This window comes from Sapajus apella, unplaced genomic scaffold (assembly GCF_009761245.1).
Source record: "Sapajus apella isolate SASKATOON/1434 unplaced genomic scaffold, GSC_monkey_1.0 scaffold58, whole genome shotgun sequence".
Classification (NCBI taxonomy): Eukaryota; Metazoa; Chordata; class Mammalia; order Primates; family Cebidae; genus Sapajus; species Sapajus apella.
The window spans coordinates 7,241,242-7,266,599 of record NW_022436998.1 but is presented as its reverse complement, the minus strand read 5'-3'; the positions used below and the strand labels follow the sequence as shown (position 1 = coordinate 7,266,599).

Here is a 25,358-nt window from a genome sequence, read left to right as displayed (position 1 = left end):
ATATATATATATATGTTTCTATTGTGAAGTCATGCTCCTGGGAACTTTATCTGAAAAATTCTTTGTGCCTGTGTTTAAAAAATGTTCCTTTAGAAATGTGCTTTGGTTTCTGCCAGAGGCCTTAGGGCAATACTGCCCATGATCACTTTAACTAGATTTATACAATATGCTGGCAGAATGAAATCTGGCACCAAATCTACCTAATGGTGGGTTTGTGGTTTGGCATCTCAGGAAGACATTTTATTTCTTTTTTGTTTTTTTTCACTCCACCTAAAGACAGGCAAGCATTCCCATTGCTTTCCTCTGACAGACAGGATACATCAGATAAAGAAGTTCTTTAAAGCCACAAAAGTACATGATACATGTGTTTACATTTTTTTGATTTTTAAAGCAAGAAGGTAATTTTTCTTAAAAATAAAACTTACTCAAATTGACTCAAGCAAAAAGAAAATTAGTAAAGAGCAAATAAATATGTAAATACATAAATAAATAAATTGAAATTGCAGTGAATACATTAATTTTTTAAAAAACACTTCAGGACCTAGTTGCTTTATTTGTAATTTCTTTCAAATTATTGAGCTAGTATAATGTCAATTGCACACACACATCACCATTTAAAAATATAAACATATACTAAACTACAGACCATTCTTACATATGACCATAAAGAGAAAACTCATAAGTGAAATGTTTGCAAACCATATTAATTAAAAAAAATTCATCAATAACCATATAGATTTTCTAGTAATTAATCTCCTACAATATATCATATTAAAGGTACAGCTAGGAAAACAGGATGATCACAAAATATATTTAAAAGGCATCTATGAACACTTAATTCATGAGAAAAATAGAGAAAATATGAAATAAAAGTAACTTCCTCAAAATGAAATAGAATACCTCTCTTAAGCTGATAGTTTATAGCATATTTATAATTAAATAATATAGGTTTTTATAATAAAATCAGAAACTAAATTCTTAGTAACACCAATAGTATTTAACACTGCTCTGGTTGGTACAATAAGATAAAAAATGGAAAAAATATGTATAATTATTAGAAAAAAGAAAAACATGGTTGAAAACAATGGTGAATCAAATAAACTTGATCAAGTTGAAAGATTTTTACATAAAACTGATTTCCCTATACATCAGTGATAACCAGTAAGAAAAATAATTTTTAATTAATTCTGCAACATCCTTTACATTTGACAGAATGACTCTAAAGATAAAATACAATAATATTTAAAATTTTTTGTAAAGAAATTCAATGAGTAGACACTTACTTTGTCATATATTTAAATATATTGTAAAACTACAGCAATTAAAATAGGCTAGTACTATTTAATAATAATGAACCAGAATAGTTATCTCTGAAAAAAATCCTAAACCATATTAAGTATTTAGTATAGTGTAACAGAAAGTTAACAAAGCACTGGGGAATAAATGCATTTTTAAATTTGTTTAAAATTGGAAATATGGGAAAATTTGGATATATGGGAAAAATTAGCTATTTTTGTTTCCACTTCTGAGACAAATTTCTCACCCATTTCCAATTTTCTACTTCTGTAGCCAAATGAAGAATGTACATTCTTAGGTACACAGCATCTCTGCTCCTAGGTTTGCTCTTACAACTTTATATTAAAAGTTCAAACTCCCTGGGACACCCTTATCCACATGCAAACACACCAGAGACTTTTTCCAACTGAAAAATTATATTTTTGGCAGTATGTATAAAGAGACAGAGGTTGGGTTCCCCAAAGGCCAGCTCTAAATTCTATCTCTGATAGGGAAATAGAGGACTAAAGATATTTAAGAAGTGACAGACCTTATTGTTGGAGACCAAGACCAAAAAGAAATGGGTGAAATATTTCTTCAATTATTGATTCAATCAAATGACCATCCTGGTGTTTAGCGTTTGTTGCCATGAGACATAGTATTAAGGTCCTTCAAGAGTTTACATCTTACTGGGGGAAATGAAACACATGCAAAGTAATAACAGAACCATGATCCACTAAACAGTATAGTACTGATGTGTTTGCAAATGAATGTTCTAAGTAAAGGGGAGGACCTTAGTTTGAGGGGTAGTGGTCAGCTCTCCTTTCTCATAACGGTGGAGGCTGATGGTATGTTTGCCCTTCTCCACTCCGTTTGGAACTCACTCAACTATCCTGCCCTCTAGCTTTGAGAGTTATTATAATTTAGCTCTTTTATATGGCTCCCAGGCCCAGCAGTACTGTAATGAAGAGCACGCCAATCATATTAGTCACTCCAGCAAAAAAATCTAACTTTCTCTGGATGATAAAAGATAGCCAGGGAGAGAGAATGGAGGGGAAAGGGAGGCTGAGAGAGAAGTAAATATGCTCCTGACGTCTCTCTCCTCTTCTTTATTGCCTTGCTAACAGAGCAAAGCCAAAGGAGCACATAGCACTCCGCCTTTTGGCATTCTACCTCCTTAGCTGCATGTCTGCTACTGGTCCCAGGTCAAGAACTAGGCCTCACTATTCAGAGGGACCACCTGCAGATTTTACTTTGTTTTTAAAAATCTCAGACCTATTTCTTACATATAGGTTACAGAAGCAAAAATTCAGCTATGAGAACACTCCTCACCAAATACTTGCTGGGCAATATTGTTACCTCCAGCTTTATCTACAGCAGGGACTTTTGTAGTATTTATCTTCATTCAACACAATTTTACAGTTTTAACTGAAGAATAAAATTCTGGTAGTAAAAATGATGGCATGGGTCATGCAAAGAAAAGATGGTTTTACTCACAGTCCTTCCCTTTATGTATTTCACTTTTATCCTGTCATCTTTGAGAAAAAGTACTTGTTTTACTTTCTTCCATATTATGTCCCTGGAGGTACGGAGCTATATTAACTGATAATAGCAGTTGTTTATATATCTAGTTAAAACCGTTGAAGAGGTTTGAATTAACAGCCTCATTTGGGAGATTTAAGGATTACAAAATCTAAAGACGTGATAAGAGAAGGTAATTAGCCTGGAAAAGATTCAGAAAGAGAAATGAATGTGGAAATTGTATTCTTGTCAGCAGACATGAAAACTGCCTGACAAATCTCTACTTCCCCTTTTACAGGTTAACTATCTATTTATAAAGGGGGAAATGATAGAGGTGAAATGACACCCTTTTAAATGTCAGGAAATATAATTCAAGTATAAAAGTGTACGTTTTTTCATCTTCTTCCTGCTGAAGGTTATACCTACCTCTTCCTAGGAAACTATGATATACCATTTACGATTCATGGAAAATTCTGGAGTAATATTTTTATCCTTAAGAAACAATATATGATTCATTTAGCATAAACAATTCAGGTCTCTTTCTCCATCCTGACTGTACAATTTTTGAGGAATATCAGTTGAGCTTCAGATCCTGGGTCTGAAATTCTATCTCCTCATTCCCTGCCTGCATGACTTTAGGCTGCTTGTGGTTTTATAATTTCTTAAGTCAGTGCCTCCCACAGGTACCATGACATATTAATAGTTATTAGGCAAAACAACAACAAAATACTTTGGATGAATGTATTTTTGAAATGCCTGGCTTAAACAAAATTAAGTGGAACTTCTCAGTCCCTGATATGGTTATGTACAGTCTAATTCTTTAAAGGAAAGGTATTATGAACTTATTTTTGGTGTTTTAAAACTTTTATCTAAATTATAAAACTTTTTTAAAAAAGTATTCAAACATGGTGAAAGGGTATAAAGTGAAAAATAAAAGTACTGCTTCGGTATCAGAACCGGCAGCCCCACTCTCCAGGGTAACTACTGTCAATGATTTATTAATGCCCATCCTGAAATTTTCTACACATAAGCCTGCATATTTACTTCACTTTTAATAATGGAAACACAATCTTATCATAGTTATCATTTATATCGTTCTTTTGCTCATTTAACATATCTTGGATAGTTTTCTAGCTCTTCATGGGGACCCACCTAATTTAATAACATGAATCGCCACAGTTTACTAGTCTTTCAGAGTTGGAAAATTCATGTTTTCCCCAGTTTGTTACTGTTACGAACAATGCTGCAACAAACACATTTATTTCATTATGGTCTGAAGGTTTGTGTCTCCCCAAAATTCATATGTTGAAATCTAATCTCCAATGTGTTGGTATTTAGAGGTGGGGCCTTTAGGAGGTGATTTGGTCATGAGGGCTATGACTTCTTGAATGGTACTAGTGACCTTATAAAAGAGGCTTGAGGGAACCTGTTTCCTCCTTCCACTGTGTGAGGATGCAGCAAAAGGCACCACCTTTGAAAGAGAGAATGAACCCTCACCAGATGTCAAATCTACTGGTATCTTCATCTTGAACTTCCCAGTGTGTGAGCAATAAATTTATACCGCTTATTAACTGCCCTATTTAGGTATTTTGTTATAGCAGCACAAACTTATTAAGACAATTCATATCTTTGTTGAACTTATGTGAGGCTGTCTCCAGGATAAATTCCTAGTAATCGAATTGCTGAATCAAGGGTAAGCATATTTAAAATAATTTTAGATATAGCTAAAAGGCCCTTCAAAATCACAGTCCCCCAATAGTAAATGAGAGCTCTTATTTTTCCATGTTCTTAACACAAGGTAATGTTTGCTAATCTATTAGTTTAAATGTATCTTATTTTTAGTTTTCAGTTAGTTACATTTGAGTGTGGTATTTTTGCATACAAATCCAGTTTGTAAACACTTTCCCAAAGATCTGACTTTTTCTTGCCCCACAAGAGACAACAGGGCCAACCTCAGGATTACTGTGTAGATTCAATCCATGTAAAGTGATAAGTTCAGGGTTTGGCACACCATAAGTCCTCATCAAATGATATTTGAAAAACCAACCTATCAAGCCTGACTCACTTCATTTCAAAGGATTAGAGTTACTGAGGTTTTACTGTAAGTCACTTGATCAATGGGAAATGCAGATTTCAGAAAACAATGCAGATGGGAGGAAAGTGCTCTCCACACTCACAGTATTTATCAGGTTGTATTTTCATTGTCTATTTATTTGTCTTATCTTACGTTTCTTTTTTCTTTCCTTGAAGTCATAATTTTATTGAGTTGAAGGCATTTCAGCCACAGGTGATCACTATCATCTGAATCTACCCACAGCTCAATCAAGTCTGAGGCTGAAAGCATTCAATCTTCAAAAAAAAATCAGCAAGCAATTTTTTCTCTATAGTTCAAGTTCATTGAGTTCATATCTCTTGTCCCAGAAGGAAAAAACTGCATTCTTGTCAGCCACAAACTAAACATATTTAGTTAACTACTTAACAAGTGTGAGATACCAACTTAGTCAAAATTTCAACAATTTATATTAAAATAAACAAAGTCTTCACAATCATCTTCCAATTTTTCCTAAATTTCAAAAAGTGAAACTATCAAAATATCTATTTCTTTATACTTTCATCACATTTAGCTGTAAATTTGATTTTAAACTTAAAGCATAAGCTTCGATAATAAAGAATATACTGTATAATGGTACACTGACTTTTTTGACTTGAGCTTTCTTTTCTTTTAACTTTAAAAAAAAATTTTGAAACAGTGTCTCACTCTATTACCCAGGCTGGAGTGCAGTGGCTCAATTTCAGCTCACTGCAGCCTCTGCCTCCTGGTCTCAAGCGATCCTCCTACCTCCGTCTCTTAAGTAGCTGGGACTCCAGGTGTGTGCCACCATGCCTGGCGAATTTTTAAATTTTTTTGTAGAGACAGGGTCTCTATGTTGCCCGAGCTGGTCTCAAACGCCTAAGCTCAAGGGATTCACCCACCTTAGCCTCTGAAAGTTTTGGGATTATAGGTGTGAGCCACCACACCCAGCCCCTCTTTTACATTTCAGATGGCCCATGTGAGCTGTTTCTAAATGTAGGCCAAAAATTTTATATTCCTCACTTAAAGGTGGTTAAGAGCTGCCCTTATTAGACAAATTAGTTCATTAGACAAAGACAAATTTATTAAAAATAAGAAGCAGGTAAAATGTAGTGGTAATGCAGATTGAATTTGTTCAAAATAACTACATCATGGGCTTGGAATTATAAGAGAGGTTGCTCCATGATCCTTTACTGCCAAACGAAGTCTCACTATGGGTTGATTTTTAGCAATAAATATAAAGAGACATGACATGTTAGTTTTGTATAAAGCTAGGATGATTGTTATTCAGTGTTTTGTTCTTTTACTATTAAATTTTAGAAATGCAATTTTACATTTCTAATAGTAACTACCTTGGGATGTGGCAATTGGTAAGCAATGAATAACTGTTGAATACTTAGATGAATAGATGAATGAATGAAGAATAGTTCTGTTCTCAGCACTTAAGAAGTGTGGATAGATAAAGCACGCTTTTCTCTATCTATTGAATAAACACGGCAGGATCAGCAGTACTGGACAAAGCTATGGCACATTTAGAATCTGACAGCATTGAATACACACAGGTGAACAATTACAGTTCTGGTTCCATATGAGACCCTAAGAAACTTTTCTATCATTGAGGTGGAAATATTAGCTTTTAAAAAACTGACATATCTAATAGTTTATTTTCTTCTTTAGGACTTGGTCTTGTTTATTCTAGGTCCGTGGGTACTAATAGATCTGTGGATGCATGCATTTGCCATTTTAAATAAAGGCTAGGAAAGGAAGTTTTAAAACTAATACACATGTATGTTTGTAATCGTTGTTATTCCAGGCTACATATGTTTGGATTTCTTATGTTTAAACAAGACACACAGACATCCTCTAAACAACTCCACATAAGACAACCATTCTGATAGGCATTTAGTTCGATATAAACAAGTGTGTAAAACTCCACATGATGAATGGAAACTAAAATGAGAACTCCCCTAAAGTTCATACTTTCAGTTTCAGAAGATGTTTCTCCATAGCTACAGCATAAGTAAATGTATACAAATTTAGGAAACAGTCCTCCAGTAAACAATGAAAAATTGTTCACATAAGAGTGTGTTCTGCCTTCTCCAGTCAGCTGAGAAAGTAAATGATAGCATTCACCAGCAATCTAAACTACCTGAATAATAAACAAAATGTAATCTATTTTAGCAACATTTTTGGGTGCTGGATAGAGGCTATGGGACAGGGTAGGAAGGCAAGAGTTGGGGCTGGGTTGGGCAACTGGGGATAATGTCCTACTAATTTTAGGAGAATCCCCAATCCCTGAGAGAGGAATAGAGAAAACATCAAGGTATTGAGTTAAATCATCACAGTAGATAAGACTTTATAGTAGACTAAGTGATCAGTGGAAATGGCTGACATATAGTGGTGAGGGATGACAGGCAAGGCTGGGCCTGGGGGATGGGGCAGAGAGTACTCCCTATTTTAGGGAAAAAACACACAAACACATTGCCCGCACAAATTCATTTTAATCTTTATTTTCCTACTGGATTGGCTTTGGGTCTCATGAAGGGGCTCAAAACAGTTCACAGATGGCAAATGCCTTTTGTCTGGTGATCTACTTAATAGATGCAAGAAATCTAGGACCCTTTTGAGAGATGGCATGATGTAGTGTAATATAGCTAACTAACTACTGACCTCCAGGCTACTTAGGAGGATCATTTGAGAGAACGTCTGTGTGGTGAATGTCAACTGCTCAGCATCTACTACCTCTTTTGCAGGAACACTACCCAAATTTTGTTTTAGGGGAATCACCCCTTCTCTACTTTTAGCCCTGATGAAAGTAGCCTAGGTTACAACTGATCAGTTAATCCATTCCTCCTGGCCACAGTGATTGGCTGGGTAATGGGTACATATCTAAAGCTAGACCTATCAGGTCAACAGGATTCAATTACAAAATTATTGTGCCTTTAGGAAAATGGTCTTACTCTATTTTATTTTTTAAAAATAATCATACTTGGCACTGAAATCCTTGGTACTACCTGGTGTCATCATGAATGAATCGATGCAGCAGAAGGTAGAGTCAAGAAATGAACAGAAGCTACGTTTACATGATGTTGATCATGAGTTGTCTACAGTTTTACTCCTGGATTTTTCAATATAATAATAAGTCCACCCACACACTCCTTTTTTTGCTTAAGCCATTTGAGATGAGTTTTATGTCACCTGAAACTTAAACTATCCCAGTGTGTGAAGGCTTTAGTACTGTATGTGGTATATTTGTGCTTATTTTTACAAATAACAGTTTTCTTTTTCTTTTCCCTCTCCTTCTCCTCCTCCCATCTCCCCAAATCTTACTTTATATCTATGGTGTTTAATAGAAGATTAGATTTCACCATTTCCTTTAAAAAGCATGACCAAATAATAATGGGAAACATTTTTCCTTCTGGGCCTCAGTTTCTTCATATGTGAAGTAAAGGGGCTGCAAAAGTCTATCTTATTCTTTCAGCCTCAATTTTCTAGGAGTCTATAAATCAACTGGTAGTGATGATTTGAGAAGAAAAGCTCATCCTTCCCTAATCACTCCTTGATGTTTCTAGTGTGCAAATTAGTGTCTTCAGAGAAAAGACTAAAACTAAGGAACTGCAGGGCAAACATGATGGAAACACTTCCATTCAACTGAGCTTTCTCAGTCCTTGAGCCACTGTGGATTTTAGGCCTTAATTTTCATCCTACTTCTGAGTTTAAATACAATGGACTATTTTATAGTTTGGTAAGAAATAGCAGCACATAATTTAAGAAAGCTTTGGTCTGGGTTAGCTCTGCCACTGCCTAACAGTTCTTTATATAGCACAGGTATGCAATTCACATACTGAAATGGACAAGTGATTCACAAGTGTCACAGATCCCTGGAAAGTCATGTGTAACTAACAGCAGGTAAATTGGTATACACAGAATTTGGATACAACTTTTTGAAGATATCTTAAAATGAATCCAAGTTTATCCCTAAAATAACATTACTCTTGCTTACATGTAGTTTGATATATATGGTCTTGAGCATGAGAGAACACTGAGCCTCTTGGGATTCCTAATAACTTGAGTTATCTTCATGAATCATGTCATGAGTTTGAACATCACTCATTGTGTGAGTGACAGTAGGAAAACTAGATTTCTAAGGTTTTTCCATTTCCAGGATTTTGCATGTGGGGGCTGGTGGTGGCTGTGGAACATGAGGACTTGTGGTAGAGACAAGCACTGAGGATTTCATTAACCCAAATTTGGGAAATATGTGAGGGGAGCAAGTAAAGTTTGAACTACCACATTTGGTGTTATAATCTCTTCTTGAACAAATATATTTTAAAAGCCATAGCTGTTTTCATTATAAAAATTACAGAATGTTGGGTAGGATATGAAAGAGAAGAGTCTATTTCCAGGTATCAGTCAATTTCAATGTGTTGCAGAGCCGGTGGTAGGGAAAGAAATAAGTCTTTCTGGGGTGTTTTTATTAAGGTCTTCAGGGCAGAGATTTTTTTTTTTCACTTTTATGAAAAATGTATGATTTGGAGACAAAGCTCAGGTTGAAGTCATGGTCTTCCTTAATTTTTCTGAACTTTAGTTTCCTCACCTATAAGATGGGGATAATAATATTTACCTCACAGTGTTGTTGGGAGGATAGAATGCAATAAAACAGTAAAACACACAGCATGGTACCTGGCTCACAGTGACCAACTTAATGAAGAATACAGGTATGGTGTTCTAAAGATTGAGCAATGTCGTTCTAGTTTTCAATTTCATTTCTTTTTATTTTTCCAACTCCTGATACAAATTGTCCTAAATTTAGCCTATAAATGCTACTCTTTGCTTCATATATAGAAGTTCTGATAAAGGATGAACATATTTTCTTACTTGTAATATGAGACACAGTTAGCACACACACAAGTGAGTATGTATGTATGTACTGACACAGCAAAAAGGAGGCAGAAGCTGAAGTGGGGTTGTGAGGCAGACCCGTGAAGCAGATCATGGTTTCCCTGACACCCAGGTATACATAGTGTACATGACAGCTCAAGACTCATATGCATTTCTATATTACACAGGGTTTTAGATAGCATTCTTTCCCCACCACTCTGTTCTTAGGACCTGAGACTTCTTTGATTATTCCAATCACATCTAACTACTGAATTGGAAATTCTCATTATCTTGAAATAATTCAGACCTTTACAGAGAAAGCAATATCTTGAAGGTTTCCAGTATGGCGAACAAATGAGGTGAGATTTCCAGGTTCCCAAGCACTGAATAAAAATCCTTGCAGCTCTACAGAATCCCTGCCCCAGGGTGCCATAGAAAGTTCTGAACCAGAGTTTTCCACTTGGCTAAGAACTCATGCTAGAGTTCATTCCTCTCCATCATTTTTTAGGCTCCTGCCTTTATTTGCAAGTGCAGGAAGTAGATTTGGTTTTGTAAGGCAGATCTCCTCTCCTATGAAATGCTTTTGTAAAGAGGATAAACCTCAGGAGACTGATTTCAAATTTGAGGATAATTTCCTTTCTTTTTGATGGAGTATATATAGCCTCAACGTTTATATGTGTCCCTTTAAAAGAAGGTACATTTTTACATTCCTGTAAGTGTAACTCAAGGATTTCTAAAGACCCAACTAGGATTGCTGGCCAGATAAAAAGACAATGTTTTATGATACTACCTCTTCAATCCCATAAACATTCCATTGCATAGACTTTAAAATATATATACACCAGAAATTTGTAGAAATAGAAGAAAAAAGGAAAACACTAGATTAAACATGGTGAAATTTTATTCATAAGAAAATCTATTTATTATTATGCAGGAATATGTTTTAATATTCCCTATAGAATATAAGTACAAGGATAACTAAGAATCTTGGCTGTATCATTTACTAGAATACCTAGAACAATGCCTAGCCCATGGAATGTAATAAATATTCATTCAATATATAATCAGAGGTAAAGAGAAAATACATATATTCCTTTTCCTGTGAAGATCATTTCACTACAATTTTTATTTTGATCTTTTACTGGTAAAAAGAAATGTGCTATATAATTATTTAAAAATAACCAAAACATAAAGAGTATATGGAAAAATCATGGCTTATAACATGAAATTATTGAAAATGAGCATTTTGCTCTACCATACTTTAAAGGTCTTTGTGGAAAAGAGCCTGAGGGAAGCATGAGAGGAAGACACCAATGCTTACTACTAAGTGGACACTAGCTTCAATGTACAAAATGGTAAATTAAAACTTAAGAAAAGCTTTTTACAATTGGTAAAAGATATAACCTATCATGTACTAATCAGTGAGGTTTATAGTATCTTCATATAGCCAATTTTCTTTAATATTAGGAAATATATTTAAACAATTTTTTATATTCTCTCAAAAGATAGTTTCTATTCACCACATATTCTAGGTGCTCCTGAGTACTCCTAGTCTACTTGGCAGGAAAGTTGCAGCCATGTAACTATTAGGTTGGTACAAAAGTAATTGTGGTTTTATCCTTACTTTCAATACTTTTTTGGTAGGGGATTATGACGGAAAGTAAAGTGTATCAAACTTAGGCCAAGCTGTTAAAAATCTTGTGCTTCCTTCATTTCTTTCTTATCTCTAGGCTGACTTTTGAGGCTCATCTTACAAATGGCAGAGTTACCTGATGAAGTAGAGCTGCTCAACCTATATCTGACTTTGTGTAAGCCACAGTATGTCAGCCACAAGTGCCTTTGTAGCATTAAGATTTGGGGCATGCCTATTCATTGCCCTGGTTAATACATATTCCATATTTCAAGAATAGAACCTTCAAAATGACCTACTTTGGGAATAAATGGACTCAATAGAAAAACATCTTATATTTCAGATCTCAGATTCCCAAAATTGATATCTTTTATTTTCTGCTCTCTTGTTTTGATCAGATCTCATTAATTCACTGTTTACTTAACAAACATTTAATTGAGAATTTACTGTGTATTAAGCTATGTGCCAGGTGCTAGAGATACAAAGATGAGTAAATATCCAATTTCTTCATGCCTGGACCTTACAACTTGAAGGTAAAACAAACATTAAACAAATAATCACATAAATCAATGTATGGTTACTAAAAATTAAAATATAAGTATAAAATATAAAAATAAAATAGGAAAACCATTTTAGTTAAATTAGGACTTCAGGAATGCCCTCTGTGGAAGGAACATTTAAGCTGAGACAGTCCAGGTAGAGAACAGAATAGACAAAGGTCTTGAGGTGGAAAAATCTATGAGAAGAAAGAGAGGTGTGACTGGAGAGCTAAGGAGTGAGGAGCTAGTGAGATCAGGGGTTGGCAAGCTATGGGCTTCAGGCCAAATCTAGCCTGCCACTTGTGTTTGTAAATCAAGTTTTATTACAACACAACCATGCTCATTCTTTTATATGTCTATTGCTTGTGTTATATCAATAGTTTTGAGTAGTGCAACAGACTGTATGGCTAGCAAAGTCTAAAGTATTTGGCCTTCATAAAAAATATTTGCTGACTCCTGTACTAGATCATTCATGACCATGCCAGCCATGTTAAGGATTTGAGGTTTAATCCCACATGCAAAGGGAAGGCATTAAAGGGTTTTGAACAGGAAAGTGAGTGGCATGAACAGATGTAGCTCTAAGGAAACCATTCTGGTTATTTGAAGAATGAACTAGAAAGCAGCAAGGATGGAGAATCCAGTTAAGATAAGACAGTGTCTTGGTGGTAACAGTGACAAGGAAGAGAAGTGAATTCAAAGTCTATTTTTGAAAAAAAAATCATATGATTTGGTGTCAGATTACATATTGTGGTGAAGGAGTGGAAAAGATCAAGGATGATTTCTGATTTTTGCCTGAAAAAGCGAGATTGGTGGCTCCATTTTCAAAAACAGGGAAGACGGGGGTGGTAAAAATTTAGAATAATGAAGCTAGGCAATCAAGAACCAGTGCTGAACATAATTTTGATCATATATATATGTATGTATATATATATATATATATATATATATATATATATATATACACACACACACACATGGGTTTTTTCCCCTCCAAAAAACAACAACAAAAACAGAGTAAAAGAACTCTTAAAAATATATTCTGAATTCTACTTTCTATCCAGGGCTGGGATAATTTTCCTCTATTTTCTTTGTATTCATTCCTTTAAAAATTCCATAGATTCTGTCCATTCAAAGAAAAGGCCACATTTATTGGGACTGCATATATTTCAGGATCTGTTTGGGACAAGTTTTTTCTTTAGCGGAGACCTCCCAAGCTTCATGAAAACATCTATTTATCCTGGGACATAGGGAGATTTTCAGTCTGTTGAAGCTTTTATTTGCACTGCCAAAAGGAAAAACGAAAGGGTTTCAATAGTCCTTTAATTGAAATGTCCCTGGAGCAAAGGATTTGTCCTAACACTCACATTTGGTTTTCCAGGCTCTCACTGGAGTTCTCCTTCCACAATGCCTAAAAAAGCCCTGGTTTTCTATGATGACAGTCCACTAAAATGCTCCACTTTCCCAATACTCACCAGCAATATGCAGCCACCTCTTATTATACATTGTTATTTTGGCCTACTCATCATTATGCCCTCTATGAAATTTTGTGTTACATGGTATTATGATTGGACTATTTTCCTGAATTGGGCAAGGTTTTCCCCTTGAGCCAGCATACTGGTTTGCCTCTAAGGATGTCACTTTATCACTGTAGTTGTATAATTGGGTTCAGCTTTAGATTTGTAGCTGTTCAAATGGGTGAAGTACATCTCAGGGCTGGGAGATTTGACCTAAAGCTTTGCTGTAGTCCATTTGGCTCAGAAAAGAGAAGTTTTTGCCTTGACATTATAAAATGCTGAATTTGAAAAACTGAGACTAATCAGATGGTGAAGTTTTTATTTATGATAGTGTCAAAATATTCCTGGCTCCTTTTGTGAAGGAAATCTACTGGTTTACTGTGGACATTCTTATCTTCTTTCCTAATAAGATGAATGGAGTTACTCTTCCTGTTACATTTTGACAGGAAAAACAAAGATTGGATCTGAGTATTTCGGCAAAAGCTCTTAAATCACAGGGACTATAATCTTTACGATATTGTTAGCCACTCCTGAGAAACTACTATTATGAATACAGTAAACAAATAGGCATTTTATTTTTAATAAAAAAGAGTGAATTAGGTTGAACTGATCTCAAGGTTCTAAAGTGCCTTTCCTGACTCTATTAAATAATGTAAGGATATATAACAACAGTGAGAATTCACTTGGTATATTTATAATAGAAATCTATTTTCATGAGGAAAACTATATTTTAAATTCAAGGATGCTTCATTTTTTTCAAACATGAATTTGGAATATTTTATACTAAAGAATTCCCCTAGTCCCACAGATCAGTTATAAATATTAATGGAATTTCAATAGATTCTTTCTGATTCCAGTGCTTAATATTCATTCATATTATGCAGGGAATTCAATGTCCTGTACAGTATATGTGGATTCTTCTCATTATATACATGAACACATATATGGAATCTGTAGGGGCAATGATAATTAAAAATAGCAGGGCCCACATACGATCTTAGAGGGCATATCAAAGCCTTCTCAACTCACTTAATAACAGGAAAGTTACTGGTAATAAACCAAAGGACTATTTAGGTTCAATTGACTCAATAATGTCACATCTGGGCAAAAAGATGGATTGATGATTCTGAACAGAGTTAAAAATACTAACTGATATAAAGTATTTATGAAATGCAATGAAGTGATTTCCTGTGGTGAGATTCTGCAGTCAGACTTCGAAACCTGCTTTTGAATTAGTCTCAGCTCTTTGATTTGCTAATGACTTCACAGTGTCTTACTCTTCTCAGACTATTTGTAGTGTAAATTTTTCTGGAAAAATTCTTATTCAAAAAATGATTTGACATTCCATAAAAAGAAGAACTGCATCTAAGTTCATGTTCTCTGAGTTTAATACCTTATTCAGGTAATAAGATATTGTTTAACCTTCCTAATGTGTAAGTATAAGTATTACTTTTAATAAAGGGTAATTTTTAACTAAACCTGCACTATTGGTGTATGATTCTCTCTTTTCTCTCTCAAAATAAAAATTTACATAGTTAATAAACTAAAACCATAAAATAATTTGTATGTGACAACAATGATAAAGTTGGCATTTACTATGAACATATGTGCCAGGCATGATATTAGAAGTTTTGGATATACTATCTCATTCAACCTTTATAACATTTCTGGGAGCCATTATATTTACAGTACAGGTATGTAAGTAAAGCTCAGAGAGATTAAGGAGGTTAATCATGATCACAGAGCTATTAGGTTGAATTACATGAAAATGCTGATACTGGACCACTTTTAAATGGACAGTGTTCATTCAAACTTTGTACATTTTTAATCTATAAAGACAGCAATGTCATATGCTTCAACCTAATTCTAAGTGTCAAGTTACAGTATTAAAAAAAAGTCTGTGTGATTCAGAAGTTTATTGCAGTATATTAGATAATACTGGTTACTTTTTTACCACCTATAATAATAAACAACAAATCATGAATTATACAATAAAGAATTCATCACTCATCAAGTTGGGTTAATATGAACTCATCATTTATGGCAAGATTCCTATGCAAAATGTCATTTCTTTTTAATATCATTCTGATATAAAAAGAAATAATTGCTAAACTGTGGCAGATAAATGGTACATTTGCAGAGCTTATCAGATATTTTCTAAGTTAAATATCTCAGCTGGATAACAGTTGTTCTTTAACAAACTATTAAAAAGAAATATCCTTTACAAAGAGAACAGTGGGATTCTTTGAAGTGTAACCTTGGAAATCAGTTTGTGTTACAGGGCATCACTCAAAGCTGGTGTATATTCCTCAGAAACCACAGTAAAATTGTTGCTAAGAATACCTGTTTCCCCTTTTCAGGTTTTACTGACCATACTATATAGTCAAGTATTCCCAATGTTCTAGGCATGGTACAGAACATCCAAAAAGAGGCTTCTAATCATTCCAATTGCCAATAACTCATATATGCTTTTCAATGGCTTTCAGATTCAGCAATAAATGAAGAGCTCATTCATTTTATATGATTTAAAGGGTAGTGGTAACAGACACCTAGATTGCCTAGATTGTTTCAGAAATAAACAATTTGCTGACTAGCCATTACTTTTCATTGCTTGCTAAGTGGGTGACCAGTGCTGAAGTATTTAATTCTCAATGTTATTTCAGGAGCAGGGAAGGGCGTTTCGGAGTTGCAAAAAGGACTACTGGCTCAGCAAATATTTATCAAGCACCGAATACACACTCCTATTTATGCCATGATGTTAGTGTCTCTTATTTTCAATCTTGATCAAGATAAGAAGTATCAACAGATTTGTTACATGTGTGATAGATTGTGGCATGTATTCCCACTAAAGGCGAGAGCTTATAATTCTGGAGAAAGCAGCAGGCTCTGCAGTCAAAGCATATTACTTCTTTAGCCCATGAGACATTTAGACTGATCTGAGGAGGAATTCTTGACAGTGAGGAAAGTGGTGAAATCTTTTCTGAGGGAGTTCTAGGCAAAGAAATGATCCCATCTCTTTGGGATAATGTTGTCATGGTCCCAGATAAAAATGGACCACAATGAAGACCTGTTAAATTCTTATCCAGCTCAAGTCTTTACTGTTTCCCAGGACCTGAGGCTCACAAGCAGTCTGTGATTTACGCAGTTTTACAATACTGTTCTCAACTTGCAAAGGTTTTGAGATGCCTCCAGAATGATGAAAACCAGGCACTTGTCTGGGAAGTACAGCAGCTCACATTATTTTGAGCCCTGGCTTACGACCTCGAGTGTTGACAGCTTCACTTCAGACCACAGTAAGGACTTAACTTCAAGATCCTTCAAAACAGGTCAGTCCCACAGCACAGCCTTTTTCCAATTTCCCTCTCTGAACAGATTGACATGGTTGCAGGTATTATGGAAAACAGCAAGTTGAGCTTTCTATATTTGAGATTCAGAGGATGAGGAGTTCTATTTTAACTCAAAATAAGGTTCTCAAACAGATGTGAATATTGTCATTTAGGCAGCAGACTAAATTTCTGCAAAGGGCCCAACCTAAAGAAACCATATTCCTGTCTAATTTCATCCTAGATATTCCAAACAGTGTTTGGGCTATCTTAATTTAAACACCAACTCCTCAATAAAAAGCAACCATGGATATAAAGTAACTGCTCATACCAGAACCATATTGAGGTTGTAGGGAGTTGTGGGAGGGTCATAAAGTAAACTAAACAGCTAACAAGTTTAAAATCTACATATTAATCCCTCTGGTCAAGCTGAAACCTCTCACCACCTGGTTTTTTTCTTCCTCTTGCTTTGTTTCTTCCCCTCCCCATTGCCCTGGGATACCTGAAATTTTCTCCTCAATTAGGCAGAGTAATTTAGCTCTCTCTCCTCCCATTTTCAAACTAGTATCTAATCTTTATAAATGCTCCCCAGAAGAAAGAATAATCCTATTAAAAGGACTGTAAGCAAAAATAAGTTGCTTTATATTTAATACAGTAGTTTTTTCACTAGAGAATAGTTTGTTACACACCTATTACTTGACCTTTGTTAGTGGGGAGGTCTGGAAGACTGTGCCAGTTCCCACCTGTGACCCTTGCTGATTTTCCCTCTGTCTTTACATTGGCCATTCCCATCTCCTTACAAAGCCAGCACAGAGTGGGGATTCCTTTTGCTGTTTCCTTTCTCAGTTGGCAGCAGAGACGGTGGCCTCTGTCCATGTTTTCTGATGCTCTCATCTCATCTATGACCTATAAATTTCAGATCCACACATTTGTTCATCATGAATAGTCATCTGATTCTCATTCCTGCTTTCTCTCCAACAAATGATGGATAGAAACTACACTCAGTCCCCAACACATCTGGCTGGCTCTTAGGTTCTGAACCAATTCTTGGCCAACCTGAAGTCTCAGCCTGACAGCCACATGTTTAGGCCTATCCACAAGGGAAAATACCATTTTCAGAGAGCAAAGCAGGCAGAACATGAAGTGTAATGGTGACACAAAAGGGACTTGGTGTATTTAATTTTTAATATTCACTTTTTAGTGTGGATGCTGTATAGACTTGTAATTTGGACTTGTTTATAGCTATAGAAATGCCAGGCAGCTATAGACTCCAGCTGTAGACTTACCCTTTTGCTATTTCTTGGACATTTCATGACCTATATACCTCTATTGAACTTTTTTGGCATCCCCAGGGGAAAGTTAAATCATATTTAGTACTGAAGTTTCTGATTTATTCATGGATTTAAATGTTCCGTAGCCCTCATTTTTCATTTCCTCACCTTAAAGAATGGAGATTGTTGGGTTAACGCTGACAAAAGACCAGAAGTTTTCCTTTAAAAGCTCATAATATTGTCACAAGGCAACATGGCCCTTCCTGGTTCTGACCATGAGTGTGAGTTAGCATTCTAGATTATCATATATTTCAGTGCATCTCTTTATATTCATGAGAAGTCTTTCTTGACTGCACGTTACTAGTGCAACAGAGCATAATGTATCTTATTTCATTCAGACTTTGAGCAGACTTCATGAAACTGTGTTTCTTGAGGGCGGGGACTATGGAGTCCTCAGTTGTTAGCACAATGTCCGGGGCACAGAAAGAATTCACTACATATTTGTATATATTTGTTCAATTGAATAAACTGAGGATAAAAGACATAAATATTTGGGAGTTCAATTTTGCTGAAAGACACTTCCATAGCAGTATATTCCATATGATATATTTAAAGTTTACTTTTGATTTATACATTTAGCTGATTTTCTACTTTCTTTCCATCTCTGGCATTGATTTTCATACTGAGTTAAGTTGCTTTGCAAGTGAGAGGGCAAATGTTATCTTAGATGTAAATCTTTCCCATTGAGGACAACTTGACAGGGAAACCAGAGACTGAAAGCAGTCTGTTGTTTGTTTTTACTTTGTGTGCAAATGTTCTACTTACAAAATGAGCTGAGTTATTTCATCCTCTAATAAAAGCCCCCCTCCTCTTTATTTTAAATAATGGAGATGGAGTTGGGATCTCACTATGTATTCCAAGCTGGTTGTGAACTCCTGGCCTTAGGCAATCCTCCTGCCTTGGCCTTCCAAAGTGGTGAGTTTACAGGCATGAGCAACTGTACCTGGTCCCCAAATTTGGTGTTAAAAATGATATATATGAAATAAGACTATTCCATTTTATAACTTGTGCCTATTAATTTAAATAACAAAACAGATATTTTTATGTATATATGTATATGTATATACACATATTGTATGTAAGTATATATACACATTATATACATATTTTTCTTCCTGAGAGACCACCCCAAGATTTGATATTACCATCATATGATATTCTATGACATCACTATAATAATGAGATGAATATTTGCAATTAGTATTTGACAGCTGTTAAATTGCCCTAACAGATTTATAGGGAAAATATCAGTTACATAATTGAATTACAAATAACTATGTCTATTTATATAAATGACAAAATATCATGATTACTAGCCACTGCTTATTATTTTAAGATGAGGATTACTACTTTATCTGAGAACTCTGATATTTTAAAACAAAAGCCCTATCTGGAAACCTGACAGTTTTTCATTATGGTTCTTCTTTTCTTTTCCTTCTTCTCTGTCTTGCTTTTTTGTTCAATTTATAAAGTTTTACCTGTCCGGATTGCATTTTCTTCATGTTCAAATAGTTCCACATTCATTCAATTCTTAAGCAGACGATTTTGTGTTATAAATTGCATGGCTATTTGTTTAAGTGGAATAATCATGAACTGTTTTAAGTGTCACAAGGGAACTGGATTAAAAGCCACAGGCCCATCCCAATTATTTATAACATCTTATATTATGTTCCTGTCTTTATAAAGAGTTGATATAATAAATAGCCATATGGAATCACATTTCTGCATATTTTGTAAAACAGCCATTAAAGGTGTTATACATTATATTAGTGTTTGTTATTCAGAGACTCTAACAATAAACTTCTTACAAGGATAAATTCTCTGAACAAATTATAAGTTTGTTCATTTGCTTGTCTTCTTTTAAGATGAGGTAGATTTTTTCTTTGATCAGATATTGAAAACTATGTATTGTGGCCATTGGTCATCACATCTCTAGAACTGCAGATTGTCTTTCTTAATCTCCTCAGATTGCTGCCTATTGGTGATTTTATTGATCATTAACACTTCTCCTGATGGCGACAAGGAAAGGATGCTAAATTTTTTATTAATCATTTTCAGCGTTGCTCACTCATTTTATTTATTTAAGCTGCCCTACCTCCTAACTGTACCAGTAACAGAGGCTGCATTCACCTAAGTTAGACTTTTATATTTATGCCCTTTGCTTCAGAGACTATAATATCCAAATTGAAGACTGGAATTGTTAATATGGTACCTATAATAATAGGTACCATAAATATTGACTTATTTTCTAAATGCCATGCAAAGCTCTTCATATGTTCGAATAACTTAATTCTCAGTAGCCCTTTGGTATTGTTATGGTATTATTTTACTCATCTTATTGAGGAGGCAACAGTTTAATTTACTCAAAAATTTCACAGCTAGTAAGTGGTGGAACTGAGTTGAGTCTGGATTCCTCAACAGTCTAACTTCAAATTTAAGATCCTGGGATGGACCTCAGAGATCTTCCTGGGAGGTAAATATATCTCATTTGTGGCACTATTCCTTATGTCCTCTATGTGACAGATATTGCTAATTGTTGGCAGTTCTTTTTCTACTGAGTTTATACCAGCCTGGGAATCATTCTTAGTTTTTGCCCCAGGTGGCAACTACTTACTGAATGATTCTCACTTGTGTTTAAACCTAGTTATCATTCACATGGGTCCAATTTGTTCATTTTATGAACAGAATGATTTATGCTAAATGTTTTAGTAGAAACTGGCGAGATGTTCACCAAATCCACTTTTTCTTCTTCCTACATATATAGGTAGACTACATTTCCAGCTTTCCTTCCAAATAAGTGTTGTCACGTAACTGTGTCCTAACCAACAGAATGTGAGCACACCTGATGTACATGATTTCTAGGCCTATCCCTAAAAAACTCCTGTGGCTCTCCTCCATTCTCTTTCTATCCACAGATTGATGCCTATAAGCACACTGACTCTGTTAGTTACCTGATGAAGATGGCAGAGTCAAAAAATGGATGGAGCCTGGATTCCTCAATAAAGCTTTGAAGAAAGTTACCTACCAATCACAAACGCCTGTTTGGGCTTTATGCGAGCAAGAAATAAACCTCAGTCATGTTCAGGCCATTAAAGTTTTTGGGTGTGTTTACTACAAAAACTAGTATTACAAATACAGGGACTTTACAAAAGTACAACAGTAGCATGTTTCAGAATCAGAATCTAGGTCTTGTAAGTCCAAATTCTTCGCACTATGCCAATATAACTGATAATTTAAAAAACTACCCAAGTTAATATGATAAATACCTTATTTTAACATAAATTGTCTCAAATGTTAACTCCATGAAGATGTGAGTTAATTGGCAACAAGGGTTCTCTCATCTCTAAAAAATCTCAGGTATTTTCCAATTGATGCCTTCAGGACCAGACCTCCCACTCCAATGACCTGGCCTAAGATTCTTGCCCAGGTATGAAGCATGAAAGGTGACATCAAGTCAGGGTTTATCAAGTGTATACTTGGGAACCATTTTTGTGGGATGGTTTGATGCTGAAATAAAATAACACCACGGTCAAGTACATTTAGGAAATTCTAGATCAAAAGAAGTAAAAAGGTGTCTTTTCAGTAGGAATATCTTGGAATAAGATAATACGTCCTAAGATTCTCCAAAATAAAAGTCTGTAGGATTTTGCAAATTTATTTGATGACAGAGCCCTTTTTCAAAGAGCATCTCAAGGAAACAGTGTTCCACTGAACACATTTTGCGAAACACAAACAAGGATCTTGGGGCAGACTCATAACTATTGATGCTTAAAGTTGGGTCTAGTACATCTTGGAATTTATTTCCTCTGCCTCAGGCAACTTTGGTTCTGGCTGTGGCTTTCTACACGTACTACCTATTTCTGACTTCTAACAAATGATTATGCCTTGATTTTGGGCTACTTCTATATCCTCTAGCTCTATTCAAGACTTAAAAACTGATTGTATTTTGTGGTCTCAACCATGCTAGACTTTGTTTATCTTGTTGCTTCTCTACCTTGACAGAACACAAACATTTCATTGGTTGTGTATGTATGTTGCAGTATTAATTCTTGATTCAAATACCCCAAATAAAGCTAGAATGTGGGGTAGTGTTAGTGGCATAAAAAAAAATCTCTTGGGTGGGTGCAATGGCTCATGCCTGTAATCCCAGCTCTTTGGGAGGCCAAGGCAGTTGGATCATTTGAGGTCGGGGGGTTCAAGACCAGCCTAGCCAACATGGTGAAACTCCATCTCTACTAAAAGCACACAAAAAATTAGCCAGGCATGGTAGCGGGCACCTGTACTCCCAGCTATTTGGAAGCCTGAAGCAGAAGAATCACTTAAGCCTAGGAGGCAGAGGTTGCAGTGAGCTGAGATCTTGCCACTGCACTCCAGCCTGAGCTACACAGTGAGACTCTGTCTTAAAACAACAACAACAACAACAACAACAACCTCTTACTGCCCTAGTTAAATATCAATATCAATAAAATACAGTGAAGTTACATTATATGGGCATTTGTAGTATGAAGGAATTCAACTAGACCCACTTAGTATCCTGGTCCCCAGATAGGGAGAAAAAATAATTCAAATGCAAAGCAGTTAGATTTTATGTTATGAAATGCCATTCCTGGCATTTTTTCTTACTTAATTTAAAACTTTCATAATTTAGGATTAATTTTCTGTACAACTGACAAAGAAAAGCAGGTATTTCTTTACTTGCAGAAGTGGTACCACCAAGGGCTGTAGCAAAAACATGATTTCCAATTTACATAGCCCACTACTTTCAATATTGTATGATTATTGATATAAAAAAATTTAAAAATTCTATTATTTCAAATGCTTCCAATCATGCCAGAGTTTATTCATATTTTATGTTATACTCTTTCAAATTTGCATAATTTTATAAATTATTACTGCACTATAATGTGGGTGCTTTTACCCACCATCCAACTCCATTTTTATAGCAGATTTATAGTCTGTAAGGAGATATGACTTTGCTATTTCTTTTCTTCCTGTGTGCCATTCGTAGTAGAAAATATCACTGGATCCTATAAATCCAAACCAATTTTTAATCTGGCTTTACCAAAGAAATAGAAATATACTGAATGTTAGGAAAATAGTTGTACTGAATTTACTGAAAAATGTTATGTCATTCTCTAAAATGTCATGTAGTTTTAAGAAACTTTGAAAGTAATTTTGAATGTATATGACTCTTTTTATGTGACGACTTTAGAGCTTTACCTCCCATGTAAGATGTGACTCTACCTGAAGATGATGGAGATGACTGATTGCCAATCCAGCATTTACTACTTTCTTTCTTCTTCCTAACAAAACCCTATTTTATTCAGGTAGCACTCCTCATAACTAAAGGAAAGATGACCCTAGCACCAGTTCTAGGAGTAGATCTCAACTTGTGTAGACTTAACATGTTGCTCCTACCCTCTTTGCCAGTGCCTGGTTTTGGAGTACTCGAGTAATCCATTTCTGGTCTGTGATACATGAGGAGAAGTCTATTAAAGGGCTTCTGGAAAGATTTCCTTGATTCTTAGAAAGGAACAGAGCCAGTGATAGTTCATTTTGTTTGTAAGCATGCTGTTAAGTTCAATGTGACTCTAACAGCTATTGCCATCTTGCTACCAGTCCTTTGAGGATGTCAACATTGAGAGTGGAAGAGAGCAGAGAAAGATAAAACCTAGGTCTTTAAAGATATTCCTAAGTTCCTGAATCAATGAACCCTGAAGTCTCTCCAATCTTCTTCATAGATAATGTATTAGTCAGCTCAGGCTACCATAACAAAATACCATAGACTGGGTGGCTTAAACAACATAAATTTCTCACAGTTCTGGAGGCTGGGAAGTCCAAGATCAAGGTGCTGGTAGATTTGGCTCTTAGTAGGGGCTATCTTCCTGGTTTGCAGTCAGCTGCCTTCTCACTATGTCCTCACATAGTGTGTGCAAGCCAGGACAGACAGAGAGAGAGAGCTTTCTCTCTTTTGCTCTTCTTATAAGACCATCAACCCCACAGGGTTAGTATCCCACCTTTAGGAACTCATTTAATCAATTAAGATAATAATAAGATAAGGTAGTTAAACCTCCTAAAAGCCCTATCTCCAAATACAACCATATCGGGATTAGGGCTTCAGCTTATGTCTATGGAGGAGACACAGTTCAGTCAACAGCAGATAATATAACAAATGTCTTTATGCTGTTAAACAAGTTAAAATTTTTTTTCTGTTATATACAACTGAATACATTCTGACAGATATCGTATCTTATGATGCAATATACGAAGGATAATGTCTAATTCATGGCACATAACATGAGAAGATCAAAGGTTATTCTCCCTTTCTCAGAACAAAGCAATTGTAGAGTTAAAAATGGTTAGTCCATTGCTGTTCTCAGGCATTTCATGAACTGCTGATTGTACATATATGTGGTATCATGTTAACATAAAAAGTCCAGCCCTAAGGGAGTTTTAAGTTATAAAAGAAACATTTTTCTAAGATCATATGCTCTGATAAAAAAAAAAACCATACTCCAGCCCAGTGCTATCATTATGAAGTTCTGGTGAGCCAAGAGACGTTAGTTGGTGATTTTATCAAGCCAGACTTCTAACTGTTGGCTTGATGAAGCCATCACTGCCCCATAAAACACTCTAACAGATTGGAAGGATAATTCAAGAGTTTAGTCATTTTACATCTTTACAGTTATTCCACAAAAAGCAGCATCTCAGGGATCACTGCAATTGTACAAATGAAAATACACTTTCACCTTTTTGCCTAAAAGGAATCAGTTATGTTTTTCTTAAAATTCAAATCTAATTATTATAATTATCTTCAACAAAAAGGGTGGAGTAGATTTCACTGTAGATTTCATCACATTCTAGTAAAACTCTCATGAAACACTGTACCCATTACACTGTATATAAATTTACCATTTTCCCCCAGATGAAATGTAAATAAATAAACATAAAATTAAAATGAAGAATTTTCATAATATAGTAAAATTCTCCTTTTATTTCTAGCCAAGGGAGTGGAAGAACAGCACTTAACAACAACAAAAAATACCAAAACCAAACAAACCCAAACAACAAACAAACCCAAACTAAACAAATAAAAACTAACTTCACCAAGAAACAAATGAGAGATATATTTGCATATAGATGCATCCATATTAAAGCAATATAACTTGAGCCATTTTGAAACCTTAAACTTTCTGATACCATTTTCACGAATTCAGTAATATAAACCATGTGGTGAGTGATATTCTGAAAAACTTTCCTGGTTTCACTGTGT

At 35.1% G+C, this 25,358-nt stretch overlaps 1 protein-coding gene across 1 annotated transcript in view; it reads right to left on the bottom strand.

Moving 5' to 3' along the window:
- Positions 1–25,358, bottom strand: part of RNLS (renalase, FAD dependent amine oxidase) — a 317,899-nt gene that overhangs the window by 76,355 nt on the left and 216,186 nt on the right. The gene's annotated exons all lie outside the window — the stretch shown is intronic.